The 15,567-nt window shown below is 42.5% G+C and overlaps 1 non-coding gene across 1 annotated transcript; it reads right to left on the reverse strand.

Annotated features, from left to right (window-relative positions):
- Positions 1-13,867: 13,867 nt before the first annotated feature.
- On the reverse strand, positions 13,868-13,974 carry LOC147937953 (small nucleolar RNA R71). Its single transcript, XR_015567549.1, has one exon. It is a non-coding gene; the product is annotated as a small nucleolar RNA R71 (small nucleolar RNA).
- Positions 13,975-15,567: the final 1,593 nt, after the last annotated feature.

The raw sequence follows: 15,567 nt of genomic DNA on the forward strand, positions 1-15,567 counted from the left end.
CACACAAGAAAATATGACGAACATCTTCTATGGGGGCATCGAACAGAAGTACCAGATGGCTTTAAACACGGCCAGCAAAGGAGATTTCTCCAGCAACACCGCAAACGAAGCGAATGCACTGATAAAGAACCTTGGAGCCAGCAACAGCAATCACGACACAGACTATGACCGTACGGTTAGGGTAAATTCTGTTGAGACTGATGCTATTAAGGATCTCAGAGCCAGGGTAAATCTCCTACTGAAAAGGGATAACCAAAGTGTCAACTTGTGCGAGGAACAAGCTGGGGGATATGCAGACTTAGGAGCTGAGACATACCAAGAGGGTACGGAGGAAGTGAACAATATGGGAGGACAAGGGAACTTTCAAAATCGAGGTTTTTACGAGAATTTTAGGAATCATCTAATCTGTCCTATAGGAGCAACAATGTCGAGAACCCCCAGGATCAGGTCTATCCACCGCGACCTCAGCAGAGCAACTTTGCATAGGGCTTCCAGAACAAGGGTACAGGCTTTGGAGGATCAATTTTCAGCAGAAACCTCAAGTCAACAACTTCACACAAGGGTATCAAGCGATTGCACCGCAGGCAGCAGCCCCGTAGGAGAGCAAACTAGAGCAGATGATGCATGCTTTGATTGAAAACCAGAAGAAAAACACCACTGAGGTGAATGTCAAGATCGACAGCATGTATTCTGAGCTGAATGGGAGAATCAAATCATTAAATTCTCACATAAGAGTGCTGGAAAACCAGGTGGCACAATCAGCAGCTAGAGTCAAAGCACCTCCAGGGACACTTGCAGGGAAGAACAAGGCTAATCCAAAGGAATATGTGAATGTCATCACCCTTCGAAGCGGCAAGGAGCTTCCGGAACCACAACAAAAAGAAGGGAATGACCGATCCAATGGAAGGACTGGCCAATCCAAAACACAAAATCAGGAAAAAACCCCGATGAAGTTCTTAACAACACTTCTGATGACGTTGTTATACCTGGTACAACAATTCCTGAAGGAGAGAAACCCAGCGGATCCCAAAAACCCTATGCACCCAGACTGCCTTTCCCTACTCGCCGCAAGACCAAGATTCAGGACCGAGAATATGAGAAGCTGAAATCAGTGGTAGGAGAGCTTCAGGTTAGACTCCCTTTCATCGAAGCAGTAAAGATGGTTCCATCTCTCAAGAAGTATATGAAAGAGATCCTCACTGACAAGCTCAGTCTGGAGAAGGAAGTGATGTACCTCACACAAGAGTGCAGTTCTATGCTCCAAAATTGAATGCTAGAAAAATGTGGAGATCCAGGACCATTTACTCTGCCTTGCACGATAGGAGATCTCAAATTCAACAAATGCCTCTGCGATCTAGGAGCGAGCGTGAGCCTTATGCCACTCAGCGTTGCAACGCGACTTGGCCTCTACACCTTTAAACCGACCCAAGTCACCCTCGTCCTTGCTGATCGTTCCACTCGACGTCCAGAAGGAGTATTGGAGAACCTGCCAGTGCAGATTGGCGACTGCTACATTCGTACTGATTTCATTATTTTGAAACTTGATGAGGAATCCCAAGAACCAATTCTACTTGGAAGACCCTTCTTGGCCACGGCTGGTGCGATGATAAACGTCAAAGAGGGAAAGATCGATTTTCACATGGATGATTTGATTTTGAGATTCAACCTGGAGAAATCAACTAAGAAACCTACAATCGATGGTCAAACCTTCTGGGTTGATACAATAGGCAAAATAGCTGATGAGATCTATGATGAAGTGTGTACAAGTGATAATCTGGCTGTCGCATTGACAAAGAAGGAACCAGCGCTGGGATATCTGTCTGAGGAGACTAAGGACTTGGCCAGAACACTCGATGCTGCAGCAGTTCTGAAACATGAAGTCCTATACGTCAATCTGCAACCTCGACTGACTGATCCAGAAAGTGGACTAACTGATCCAGCTCCTCCTGTGGAAACAACCGATAAGGGCGATGGATTGATCATTCCAGGCAATAGATCAGCTGATCCCGAAACTTGCTCCAGGACTAAATCGAGTCAGGAGGATTGGAGCGAACTCAAGGCTCCAAAGTTGGACCTAAAACCACTCCCAGAAGGGCTAAGGTACGCTTATCTCAGACTTAACTCCACATATCCTGTTATCATCAATTCTAACCTAAACAATGTTGAAACCGCACTCTTGCTCTGCGAGTTAAGAAAATATAGGAAGGCCTTGGGCCATTCCTTAGATGACATTTCAGGTATATCACCGGATTTATGCTCGTATCGGATTCACCTTGAAGATCCATCTAAGTCGTCCATCGAACACCAAAGGAGGCTAAATCCGAATCTCAAGGAAGTGATGAAGAAGGAGATCCTTAAACTATTGGGAGCCGAAGTTATTTTCCCAATCTATGACAGCACTTGGGTGAGCCAATCCATGTAGTGCCAAAGAAAGGAGGGGTGACAGTGGTTGCAAATGAGAAGAACAACTTGATTCCCACCAAGACTGTAACAGGGCATCGTATGTGCATCGACTACCGCAAGCTCAATGCAGCCACCAGGAAGGACCACTTCCATCTTCCTTTCATTGACCAAATGCTTGAGCGTTTAGCAAACCACCCTTACTACTGCTTCCTTGATGGTTACTCTGGTTTCTTTCAAATTCCGATTCACCCGGATGATCAGGAGAAGACTACCTTCACTTGCCCTTATGGCACATTCGCTTACTGACGGATGCCTTTTGGGTTATGCAACGCCCCAGCCACTTTCCAGCACTGCATGATGTCGATATTTTCCAACTTGATTGAGGATATTATGGAGGTATTTATGGCTGATTTTTTGGTGTATAACTCATCTTTCTCCTCCTGTTTGTCTAACTTGTGAAAGGTGCTTCGACGTTGTGTGGATAAAAACCTTGTGCTGAATTGGGAGAAATGTCATTTCATGGTCACCAATGGGATTGTCCTTGGCCATCGAATTTCTGAGAGAGTGATAGAAGTCGACAAAGCTAAGATAGAGGTCATGTCTAGTCTACAACCTCCAAAAACCGTTAAAGACATACGCAGTTTCCTTGGTCATGCTGGATTTTATCGAAGGTTCATAAAAGATTTCTCCAAGATAGCCAGACCACTCACCCAGTTACTATGTAAGGACATCTCCTTTGAGTTTACTGCAGACTGTTTGGAGGATTTCCTAACAATCAAGCAAGCACTGATCTCGGCTCCAATAGTCCAGCCACCCGATTGGGACCTGCCATTCGAAGTTATGTGCGATGCAAGCAATTTTGCTGTTGGAGCAGTTCTGGGACAACGCAAGGATGGTAAGTTACATGTTGTTTACTACGCTAGCAGGACACTCGATGGGACACAGACCAAGTACGCCACAACCGAAAAGGAACTACTCGCCATAGTCTTTGCCTTTGAAAAATTCAGGTCCTATTTGGTCGGATCCAAGGTCATTGTGCACACAGATCATGCCGCACTATGCCACTTGTTGACCAAAAAAGATGCTAAACCGAGGCTGCTGCGAGGGATCCTACTTCTGCAGGAGTTCGATCTTGAGATAAGGGACAAGAAAGGGATCGAGAATGGCGTTGCAGACTACCTTTCTAGGCTGAGAATCGATGAAGAGATCCCCATAGATGACCGACTCCCTGAGGAGAATGTGTATGTGGTTGCAGCTTTCATCGAGTGCTACAAGGAAAAGGCTGATGCCAAGGTTCTTCAACAGACAGTTAACGATTCACCATGGTATGTCGATATCACAAATTACTTGTGTGCTGCAGAAGAGCCTCCGAATTTCACTGGATATGCCAAGAAGAAGTTACTACGAGATGTGCAACGTTACTTCTGGGATGAACCTTTTCTTTACAAGCATTGTGCTGATGGTCTCTACAGGAGATGTGTTCCAAAATCAGAAGTACATCGCATACTTTTTCACTGTCACGGTTCTAACTACGCGGGACACTTCACTACCTTCAAAACCGCAACAAAAGTACTCCATGCAGGCCTCTGGTGGCCCACCCTATTTCGAGATGCACACGATTTTGTCTCCCGATGAGATTCTTGCCAGCGACGTGGGAACATAAGCAAACAGAACAAAATGCCACAAAACTTTATTTTGGAGATCGAAGTGTTTAACTGTTGGGGGATCGACTTCATGGGGCCTTTCCCACCTTCTTTATGGAAATCTCTACATACTTGTGGCAGTGGATTACGTTTCCAAATGGGTCGAGGCTGTTGCAAGTCCTACTAATGATTCGAAGGTGGTACTCAAGAAGTTCAAACATATTATATTTCCACGGTTTGGTGTTCCTAGGGTGGTCATAAGTGACAGGGGAACTCACTTTATCAACAAGCTTTTTGAAAACCTTCTGCGAAAACATTGCGTGACACACAAGGTTGCTACCCCTTACCATCCGCAGACCAGTGGGCAGGTCGAGATTTCTAATCGTGAGATCAAGAGCATCTTGGAGAAAACAGTCAACTCAACCAGAAAGGATTGGTCCTTGAAACTCGATGAAGCATTATGGGCGTATCGAACTGCGTACAAAACACCCATCAGCACTACCCCTTTCCGACTCGTTTATGGGAATTCATGTCACTTACCTGTCGAGTTTGAGTATCACTCCTTATGGGCAACTAAGCAGATGAATTTCAATGTCAAATCGGCAGCAGAGAGACGCCTTATTCAGCTGAATGAGCTTGATGAAATTCGCATGAATGCTTATGAGAACTCCAAGATTTACAAGGAGAGGACCAAGGCCTTACACGACAAGAAGATTATTCCCAGGGATTTTGCTGCAAATGATTTGGTTCTTCTTTTCAACTCAAGGCTGAAGATTTTTCCTGGGAAGCTGCGTTCTCGTTGGTCCGGACCCTTTCGAATCAAGGAAGTCATGCCTTATGGTGCTGTTGTACTTTGGGATCAAGAAGGAAAAGAATTCACTGTCAATGGTCAACGTCTTAAGCCGTACCTAGCGGATTATGATCCGATTGAGACCTCCCTCCCACTGGAGGAACCACAAGCTGCTTAAACAGCAAGAACTGTCAGGCTCAAGACTCTAAACAAGCACTCATGGGAGGCAAACCAAAGGGTTTGCATTTGCTTACCCTTCTCTTTTTGGTTTTGTTTTCTTTTCTTAGGAAATTTGTTATTTTGTATCCTTTACAGAGACACTCGAGAATCACGTTTGGTAGTGAGTTTTATTTTCAGGAACATGTTCGAAACGCAGAAGATGCGAATCCCTTTTCAAGGAATGTTCCGTAGTCGTCAGGATCAGCCAGTCCAATTTTGGATTTACTGATCCCTGTTCCAGGTAAGTAAAATCGAGGGAAGTAGTAAAAAAAAAAAGGGGGACAAAGAGATAAGGAGAGAGGAAGGAAGAGAATCGGTTTTCGGGTTTTTGAACTTAAATTTCAAACCCCCTAAAAACCTAATTTCTTTTATCTCTTCTTCTTTTCTCCCTCGCCGTCCCCAACTCCGATTTGCTTCCCCTCTCAATTTCTTCTTTGCTTTGCTCGAATTTTGGGTTTCCACCACTTGATTTTTTTATCCTTTGCCCAACCCAATTGTTGTATCAATCATTCGAACAAGGTAAGTCCGTCCTCTCCCGATTTATGTTTGTCTTCGGCGATTCCAAGGTCTGAATTTCTCAATTTTTGAGATTTTTGCTATTCTCTCTTCTTCTTTCCAATTGATGAGTAGATTAGTTAGATTAACTGTCCTAAATGACTCTTGGAACTAGATTTAGGCTGCTGTGGCTTGAATTTAGCATAGGCTTGTAACATGGGTTGAATTTAGCATAGGGAATTTTCGATTGCCTTGTTTTTTCTCACATGTTGGTCACTTACTCTTTTGTAGAGAATGCCTAAACGAAGCCGAAGTGGTAAGGAGACTGCCACTCCTTTCGAAGAACCACCAACAAGGGTTTGGAATGATGAAGATACTAAGTGCTTGAAGCTACTCACTCAGTGCAAGATGGACCCGACTCGTTTTGTCGATCGAGAGCTTTTTGAGAAGATGGGTATGCTAGCAGATTTTGATGAGTTGGTAAATAATATGGGATTTGGTACTTTTGCTGAGCAAGCATGGGACCTGCATGATCGGCTCGCACGAGAATTTCTCGCCACTGTACAAGTGGATTCGCCAGGCGGTTCTGACATGATGGCCGAGCAGTGTTCGATCAATTTCTTCTTGCTCAAGAAGCACTATGTCATCTCCATGTTTGATCTCTGTGACATATTTGGTTTCCCTAGAAACACATTATGCAAGATGGAGAAGCTTGACAGTAGGACTGATGTTTGGAAGCTCATTGGTGCTGGGCAATATGTTTCTCAAGGAGCCAGGCAGTCTCGCATCCGCAACCCAGTCCTCCGAATCACTGCAAAGTTCCTAAGTAACACCATCTATGCTAGGGCTGAGACTAGCACATTGCAGCTACCTGAGTTGTGGATGTTCTTCCATGGTCTTCGCAAGTTCCTCCACGCTCCGGATTTGCCACTTTACCAGCAGACTCATGATGTTAACTTTGGCTACCTGCTTTCTAAGGAGTTTGAGAAGGTGCGGAGGAACATGGCTCAAGCTAAAAACAGGAGAGTTCTCATTGGCAGTTTGGTGACCCCTATCATCGAGTATTGCGGCATCATTTTGCCACCGCATACTAAGGTTTCACAGCGGAAGTTGCTTGACCTCAAGTATATGTTTACAAGTGAGATTTTGGTGCGTCACAACTTCTGCTACCGCTACCAGACCAAGGCCGGTCACCTTCATTACATGCTGATCCCTATGCCTTTCTTCACTTCACTCCGCAAGACTCAGAACATCAACTTTGATCCTCCTGCTGACGTCCTTTGCGATATTGACTATGTTCTTTTGGGAGAGGAACGTTAACCTGCAGCCCTCAGATCCCGTAGCAGCATGCAACCTGCAAGTGCATCTACATCTTCGCAGCCATCTCACTCCCTTCCACCGTTTCCTCCTTTCGATGTGAACCAGTTTCTTGCTGCACCACCTAAGGAGCCAGCTCGATCTGAGTTTGAGAGCTGGGTCTACGACACTCAGAAGAAGAACAACCTGTTGCTCACTCGTCTGGCTACTTGGCTTCAGAGTCTTACACCATCCTGTTTTGCACCACCACCAGCAGCTCACACCAGTACCAGTGACGATGAGGACACAGCTACTGAGCCTCTCGGTTCTGACCATTCCGCGACCCTCGCCTTCTCAACAGTTCTGACCAGCTGCTGTCTCCTCACGGTTTATTCTTTTCTTTTCTAGGATTTTTTTTTTCTATTTTCCCTTTTTATTGTCGGAGGTTTCCTCTCCTCATCTTTGCTTTCACACCGGGACGGTGTGAAGTAAGTCCGGGGGAGGGATGTCTCCCTGTTACTAATGTCGTTTTCTTTTGATTTTTCTTTTATTTGAGTCAGTTTGTCGAGTCTAAAAAAAAAAAAAACAAAATGGGAAACTATGATCAATTTTAGGAATTTCTGCTTTAATCTAACACTCTTATGATTACTTTTGTACCTCTGATTTGGAATGAAGTTTGGAATGAACATGAGCAGTCTCAACACGCCCCAAAAGACACTCGCCAAGGAGAACACTAAGTTGAACCACAAGTTGTGTCTAGCTTTGACAAGACTTAACCTGATTTAATTTCTTACCTTGGGGCTTGGTATACATCGGACAAGACTCCTCCCTTCAAGCCTTACAAGACATGCATCTCCTCACAAAGTATGCTTCCCCTCTCTCTTCCCTTCAGTACTCAGTAAAAAAAAAAGAAGTTAAGAAGAAAGAAAGAAGAAGAAGAGGATATAGGTAATAAAGAAGTGAACCGAGGGTTGTGCGTAAACCCGTGCATCTTTCGAAAGTCATGGAAACCTGTCCACAAGAAAAGAGCAAAGGATTGATAAAAATAAAATAAAATGATACCCTAGAAAATTATGGAGAAATCAATCCTTTGGAAGTGAGAAAAGAGAGAGGAAAAGGAGCATAAGAGGAGGTCTTGGGAGATAATTAAGAGGTTGAAGGAGTCAACAGTTCAATGATCGATACTCCCATGGTAAACCCGCACCTTTTTGCTAATCTGATGTAGAGAGACAACGATGGGGAGACTGAAGGTTCTCTAAGGCCGTGAAGTTCAGAGTAGGTAGTGTTGATCCTAATCATGGGCAGAATACAGAAAGTAGTTCTCAATTTGATGTGATGAAGAGTGCAAAGAAGAAGTTCTCAAGAATATGTGAGTTTCCACTTTCAAACCTTTTCTCTGTTCTTGAGTTTTTGTTTGTTCTTGCTTGAGGACAAGCAAAGATTCAAGTCCGGGGGAATTGATGTGTCTGCATTTTATAGGGTTTTAACTATAGTTTATAGGTTTGTTTTTGACTCTTTTCGTAGGTCAAAGTGTGCTTTTAGAGTTCTTTTTGTCTTTTGTGAGTCTTTAAAGGTCCTAGGTGACTTTGGAAGGAATCTTAGCGTTTTGGGGATGAAAACATGCATCTAGAGCCAATTGGTTGAAGACTGATCGAGCTAGTAGGCAGATGGAGTGAGAGCAGAAAAACATTCCGGATCGACTGATCCTTGCTCGAGATCGACCATTCCCGTCCCCGACGCAACTTTTCCTTTTTCGTTTTAAACCGACTTTTTAGGGTTTTATTTTATTATTCAAGCACGAGGCTCGGTTTTTAGAAAGACAATTTTTATTCTACGCAGCCTTTGAGCACTTGTAAGCTTGGGAGAAGATATCTTATCCTTTCTAACCCTTTGGAGAAGAATTCTGAACCCTTTTATTTCTCTTTGCAATTCGATTATGTAACATCCGTGAACCGAAATCCAGGTTTGGGAGTTGCATCGGTCGATGTAAGGTTGAGTCTCTGCGGTTTGACTTAAGTCAAACGCTGCGTTTTGACTTAAGTCAAACGCTGCGTTTTGGGTAAAGGAAACCCTTAAGTCGTTTTTGTCTCATTAGTCGTGGGGAGCCGTTTTTGAGAGAAACGAAAAGAGAGATCTGTAGCTGGGATCGTTGTAGGAGCTTCCTAGGAGCTTTTTCTTGGTTGTTTGAGGTTCAGATTCTTCTGTGGCAAAGGTAAGTGCATGACCATGGCTTATCTAAGCTAGAGATCTCTCTGATTTACTTGTTAAGTGTTGGTGGCTGGTTAGATTGTTATTTGGGATGTTAGGAAGCTTTCTTGTGGCTTGGGATCGAGTTTTCGTGGTTGCAGGAACGAAGATCCGGCGAGAAGCTTCGGAGGAAAACGATGCTCGGCATTGCATCGGTCGATGCACTTTGTGCGTCGGTCGATGCAGATGCGAGGACGGCGCGTAAACTCTAGGGTTTTCGTGTTATGTCGAGCATGCGTTGGTCGATGCATATCTTGCATCGGTCGATGCAAGTTAACCTTGCATCAGTCAACCTAGATCTTGCATCGGTCGACGCAACCACCATCTGGTGTCGGTCGATGCAGAGTCCTGGTTTGTTATTGTTTATTGTTGAATGTTGTTTGATGGTTAGAGATGTCTCTATTGCTTGTGTGTATAGTCCAGTAGATGGGAGGAATGCCTTACTGAGTGTTTATAAAATACTCATGCATTGCAATATGTGTTTGTGGTGCAGGTAAAGGCAAAGTGTGATCGTGGAATCAAGGCAATAAAGAGGAGGATGTTCTAGTGGTTCGCTTGGTTGTCTAGCTTCTGTTAGGTTGCTAGAGTTGAGTCCTAGAACATTGTTTAGGATTGCTGGTTATTTGATTTATGCTGTTGGATTATTAGTTTATGATTGGATTTTATACTGGATATTAATATATTGGTTATTATATTTATTGGATATTATTTATTGGTTATTGGTATTGTTATTCCGCTGTTGGTTGTGATTGTGGTTAGGTGGCTAGTGGGTATGGGACCACTAGTTGTAGTTTATTTATTATATTATAATTATTATTTATTATTAAAAAAAAAAAGGTCGGTCGTTTCAGATTATGATTTCTTCATCCTTGATTTGCTGTTCTTTGATTGCCATGTCTGAGTAGTTTAACTTTTGGGTTTCGGGTTTCAAAGGGGTTTTTATGATTCTCTAACTTAGGTTGTTAGATTTGGGATTGATCTATTGAGTTCTTCATCTATTGTTGTTCTTATTGCTTAAACTAGTTTAGCTACCTAGTTTATGATCTTAGGTTAAATTCATCTAGGCATCAAAACTGTTGTTGAATTGCTTGAAAAGAACATAGGTGAGCAAGGTGATCCTTAGCCAACGACAGTTGAAGTTGAGGCACCTTGTGAACATAATCAAACTTGAACTTATTGCTTGCTAGGATTGTTTAGATTCAAACAACGGTTTAGAGTTTTATCCATTCCTTGCATAGATAACTAATGCTGCGACAGTAGGTTAGTTTTACGTTAAAGATTTGAGTTCAAGAACGGTTGTTTAATGCTTTCCCAATCTATCATCTAATTTCGTGATCATAGCTCCTAACTGATTCCCTGCGCCCAATACTTTCTCTTGATTTGACAAACTTTTATTTAATTTCTGTCTTTGATTGGTTACTTGAAAAACAATCTTTCTAGTTGTTTTAGCTATACTTGGTCTATATAGTTTCATAGTGCATCGCTTGGTCTCTGTGGATTCGACCCTAAAGTGCTACTACGACACCACTAGATCGTGGTTGAGTGTGCTTTGGGTTATTAATTGACCCTGTGATCAGACCTCTAAACGAAAACATTTAGCAGAAAGGTATGTGTTTGCAAAAAACCAATATGATCAGATAGGTAAGGTGGTAAGTGCACATATTAAATCACTAATATGTATATCATCTGATAGCAATCTTATCTGTTAAGATTGTTACGAAGACCTTTATCCGCAAACAGTTATCAGAGGACTATATGTGGAGGTTAAAACACAGGTACTCAGTGATGCTGAACCATGAAATCAAACTTTCTTAACATATAATTATAACTTATATAAAGTAAGACACTTAGCACATATAAAACTTCCAACACTACAAGAAAATGTCGTAAAGATAGCACATGAATATAGCGGTTTTTTTTGTTTATGCTATAGTTAACATACTGGCGTATTTTAGATAGCGTTTGGGTAATTGTAAACGCTATATTATGTTTTTAGAAGTTACAGTTTTTTTTGAAGCGTATCTTACATAGCATTACAAAGTTAAAAACGTTGTCTTTAGTTAAGGCGAAAAATTATTTTTCATTTCCCGGCTAAGTACTTAGCTAAAAAAACAAGCGCCCAATATTTTCATTATTCCCTCTTCTTACATTTGTCGAAATATCTCACATTCTTTTCTTTTGCTTCTCTGTTCACGAGCTAGGGGTTTTAGTTTCTTTCTTTTGATTCTTAGATTCTTAGATTCTCTATCTTTAAGAAATTCTTTAGCTATCTCCGAAATTCTCTTATCTCTCTCAGATAGTCTGTCTGCAAATTTATCGAAATCAAAGGTACAGATTTGGATTTGGTACAATTTTGGGTAATCGATTTTGGGTTTCGAGATGTTTATATCCGTTTTCTTTTCGACAATTTAGACAATTTTTTAGGGTTTCTGTTTCAAATTTTTAGGGGTTTCTTCGTTTCTGTTTGCATTTCGATCGATTTAGTTCATGTGAAATTTTAAGGTGTAGATTTGTTTTCTCTGACTATAATCTATTCTTCATTACAAGATTTTTATGGTTACAATTGGTTTCAGTTTTTAAGATGTCGATTTGTTTTCTCTCACTATAATCGATTCTTCTTTACAAGATTTAGTTTTGTCTCTCCTTTTGCAGTCTTGATAACTCTCTAATTTACATGTTTTTAGCATCCTTTTTTGTCCATATTTTGCATTGTTTATACCCTTACCTTGGCATTTTTAGGTTATTAACTGTAGGAATTCACTTTTAGGCCATTTAGGTGTTTTTGCATTTTCATACTTTGGATGAAAACATGTGCTTAAGAGCCTAAAATGGCGGAAAACAAGGACAAACCCAAGCATGTACCCGAAGAACAACCCAAAGATCTACCCGAGGAGTAACTCGACCTTATCCTCGTGTACCCCATCGAGTAGACCCTCAGGCAGGACTGGGAAGCTAAGTAAAAGGGTTTTCCATATATAAACCCCTCCTTTTCTTTCTCGCAAACGAGCACGCCACAGACCCTCAAACCAGAGAGCGAGAGCTTCTGTGAGAGAACCGAGCAACTCAAAACACTTTTCACTTTTTGTTAGGATTTATTTCATATCCTTTTATCATTTCTTTAGATTTCTATCTTGTACTCTTATTTCTCTACTCTATCATTTAATACAATCAATTTTCGTTCATATATGCTTTTATGTTTCTTGCTCTGATTTCCGAGTAGTGTAGTAAAGTTTCTAGGGATGGGATAGATGATTTGTGTTCTTGATTGGTTAGGATGTCTTAATTTGATTGTATATGTTTAATAGATTCCCTTCTAGATTGGTGTTCTTAATGCTGTCAACAAACCGAGAGGGTGAGATTAGATCTAAGGTGTTTTACCACCGTGAGGTGTAGATGAGATGCTTGAATCAACCAATGCTAGAGGTTTACTCACTTAGCCTAAGAGATTAGATGAGTAAGGGGTTTACTGACAATAATGAATCGGTTCTTATTGCCTGCTTGGTCATGTTTCTCCAACGAGAGTTGGGTAGGGGAGTGATCTAGGTTAATTTTTTCTATCAAGAGAGTGTTTTAACAAGATTTTAGAGATTCATTGTCTAGGGAATATTTGCTTGAGGCATGTAAGACATCTGTACTGGTCAGGAACACTTCGGATTCGATTACCCCATCCTTAGAAGCTTTCATATCTTAATTGCTTGCATTGCATTCATCACTCGATCTCTTACCCGAACAGGTACACGATCACCTGCTTCGAGTAACCCCGCGAGTTGTTCATACTTCATTTGCTTACTCGATCACCCCACCGGATCCTGTACTCGAATGCTTGCATCGAGTGCATAGGTCATGTGGTTGTTTGTTTATATATTTTTCTTTTATTATTTTAGGATTGTTAGACAAAACCCTTAATTGCTTGGCTTGACTTGCATTGTTCTGATTGCATCTTTCCTGCTAGCATAAACAACCATTTGGATTGATAACCCTTTGTACTACAACTGCATAGGGAATTGATACCCTTGGTGAAAATCCGCTTATCAATTTGGAGCCGTTGCCATTTGGTTGTATTTATTTTGCTACCTTTAGGATTTCAGCACTTGCTAGATCAAGTTCTTTTATCTGTATTGGTTTGGAATCTGACTTGTTTGCTATTGTTTTTGTTTCTTTTGAATCTCAGGTACAACCTGAGCACCCACCTGACCCGTCACTCGATCACCTGGATCTGGTTGACCTTTGTGTACTCACTCGGCCACCTACATGTGCATGCAAACACGATCCAGAGGTAGCCAAAACTTGAGTCCTTTCATCGACAACATCGACAGACCAAGGCTACTAAGACCAAGTTCAACAGCCGCAACCATCAATCATTGAGGAGACAATGAACAATCAGAACGGTCCACCAGCTCCTCAAGCAAGGACCTACATAGGAACAGGGGATTCTCCATCTACTCATACTCAAAGGAATGGCATTGTGCCACTTGCTGTCCAGAACAACAATTTTGAGATCAAGAGTAGTCTCATCCAAATGATACAAAGCAACAAGTTTCATGGATTGCCAATGGAGGACCCATTGGATCATCTGGATGAATTTGATAGGCTCTGTAGTCTCACCAAGATAAATGGAGTTAGTGAGGATGGATTCAAACTCCGACTGTTCCCATTCTTGTTGGGAGACAAAGCACACATCTGGGAGAAATCACTCCCCAAGGAGTCCATCACCACTTGGGAAGCATGCAAGAAGGCATTTCTGGCCAAATGTTTTTCCAACTCCAGAACCGCAAGGCTGCAAAATGACATTTCCAGCTTTGTTCAGAAGAACAATGAGACGTTCAGTGAAGCTTGGGAACGTTTCAAGGGATACACTACCAGATGTCCTCACCATGGCTTCAGCAATGCTTCATTGCTGAGTACACTTTACAGAGGAGTGGTCCCCAAGATACGGATGTTGCTGGACACCGCAAGCAATGGTAACTTCCTCAACAAGGATGTTGATGAAGGTTGGGACCTAGTGGAGAACTTGGCTCAATCTGATGGCAATTACAATGAGGAGTACGATCGCAATGTGCGATCTACTGGAGAGGAAGTTGCCAAGTACAAGAGGGACATGAAAACCTTCAATGACAAGCTCGATAAACTACTCAGCCAGCAGCATCATGTTCATGCAATATCAGAGGAAGAGCAATTTTTACAACAAGAAGGGGAGACTATTCAGCTCGAGGATGCGAACTATATTTATAATCCATGTGGTAACATAACAAGGCCAAAAACCTACATCCCCAATAATCAGATATACGGCCCCATACCTCCATCTAGTTCATCATCGCTGGATTTGCTATCACTGATGCACACAGTCATATCAACACAGAAGACCGACACCATACACATTAATACAAGATTCGATGAACTCGCTTGCCGTTTATCAGCCAATTTCCCGCAACTACATAACAAGTTTGACGCCTTGGGATCTCGAATTCAAGTGCTTACAGATAAATCGACTTCCACCTCCAAAAGTCCTATGGAGTCTGCCCACGCGATAGCCCTACAGAGTGGATGACAATTACCACCTCGAATGGCACCACTGACCATCACTGAGGACAACAATGATTTAGATGGGGAGGATCTCCTTGAACTGGCCACTCCTGCTGAACCACCAAACAACTCTCCAGAACAACCCGACCTTGCACCTGACCACACTACTCGGATAGATGATCGGGTTGACACTCCGGTGACTCCGCCTCCTGCAAGATAAACCGGGAGGAGAGAAACAGAAAGAAAGAAGATTCATCCCTCCACCTTACAAGCCGCCTTTGCCATTTCCTGGACGATTTCGAAAGGAACTTCTGGAGAAGTACAAGACATTGTTCGAGAAACAGATGCAAGAACTCGAACTTTGCATGCCTCTAATGGACGCTTTCACCTTGATACCTCCTTACCTGAAATTCCTGAAGGATGCAGTGATGGAACGGATCAAACAAGTACAAGGGCTGGTCATACTCAACCATGAGTGCAGTGCCATAATCCACAGGACTGCTGCACCTAAGAAACTGAGCGACCCGGGCTCGTTTACTTTACCTTGCTCGATTGGGCCCTTGAAGTTTGGAAGATGTCTTTGCGATTTGGGGGCATCAGTCAGCCTGATGCCTCTAACTGTAGCCAAACGTCTTGGATTTGAGAAATTCAAGCCTACCGACATCCAGCTGGTTCTGACAGATTGAACTACGAGGCTGCCGGTCAAGGTAGGGTCAGTAGACGTCCAAACCGACTTCGTGGTTTTGGAAATGGATGTGGAGCCAAGGGATCCTCTCATCTTAGGACGACCATTCTTAGCCACCGCAGGGACAATGATAGATGTGAGGAACGGGAAGATCGATCTGAAGCCGGGGAGGACCTCACTATGCAGTTTGACATTCGGGAAACTATGAAAAAACCTACAATAGCTGGTCAAACCTTCTAGATAGAGGAGTTAGAAAAACTGCATGA

This window comes from Camelina sativa, chromosome 9 (genome assembly GCF_030686135.1).
Source record: "Camelina sativa cultivar CO46 ecotype springtype chromosome 9, ASM3068613v1".
NCBI classification, from domain to species: domain Eukaryota; kingdom Viridiplantae; phylum Streptophyta; class Magnoliopsida; order Brassicales; family Brassicaceae; genus Camelina; species Camelina sativa.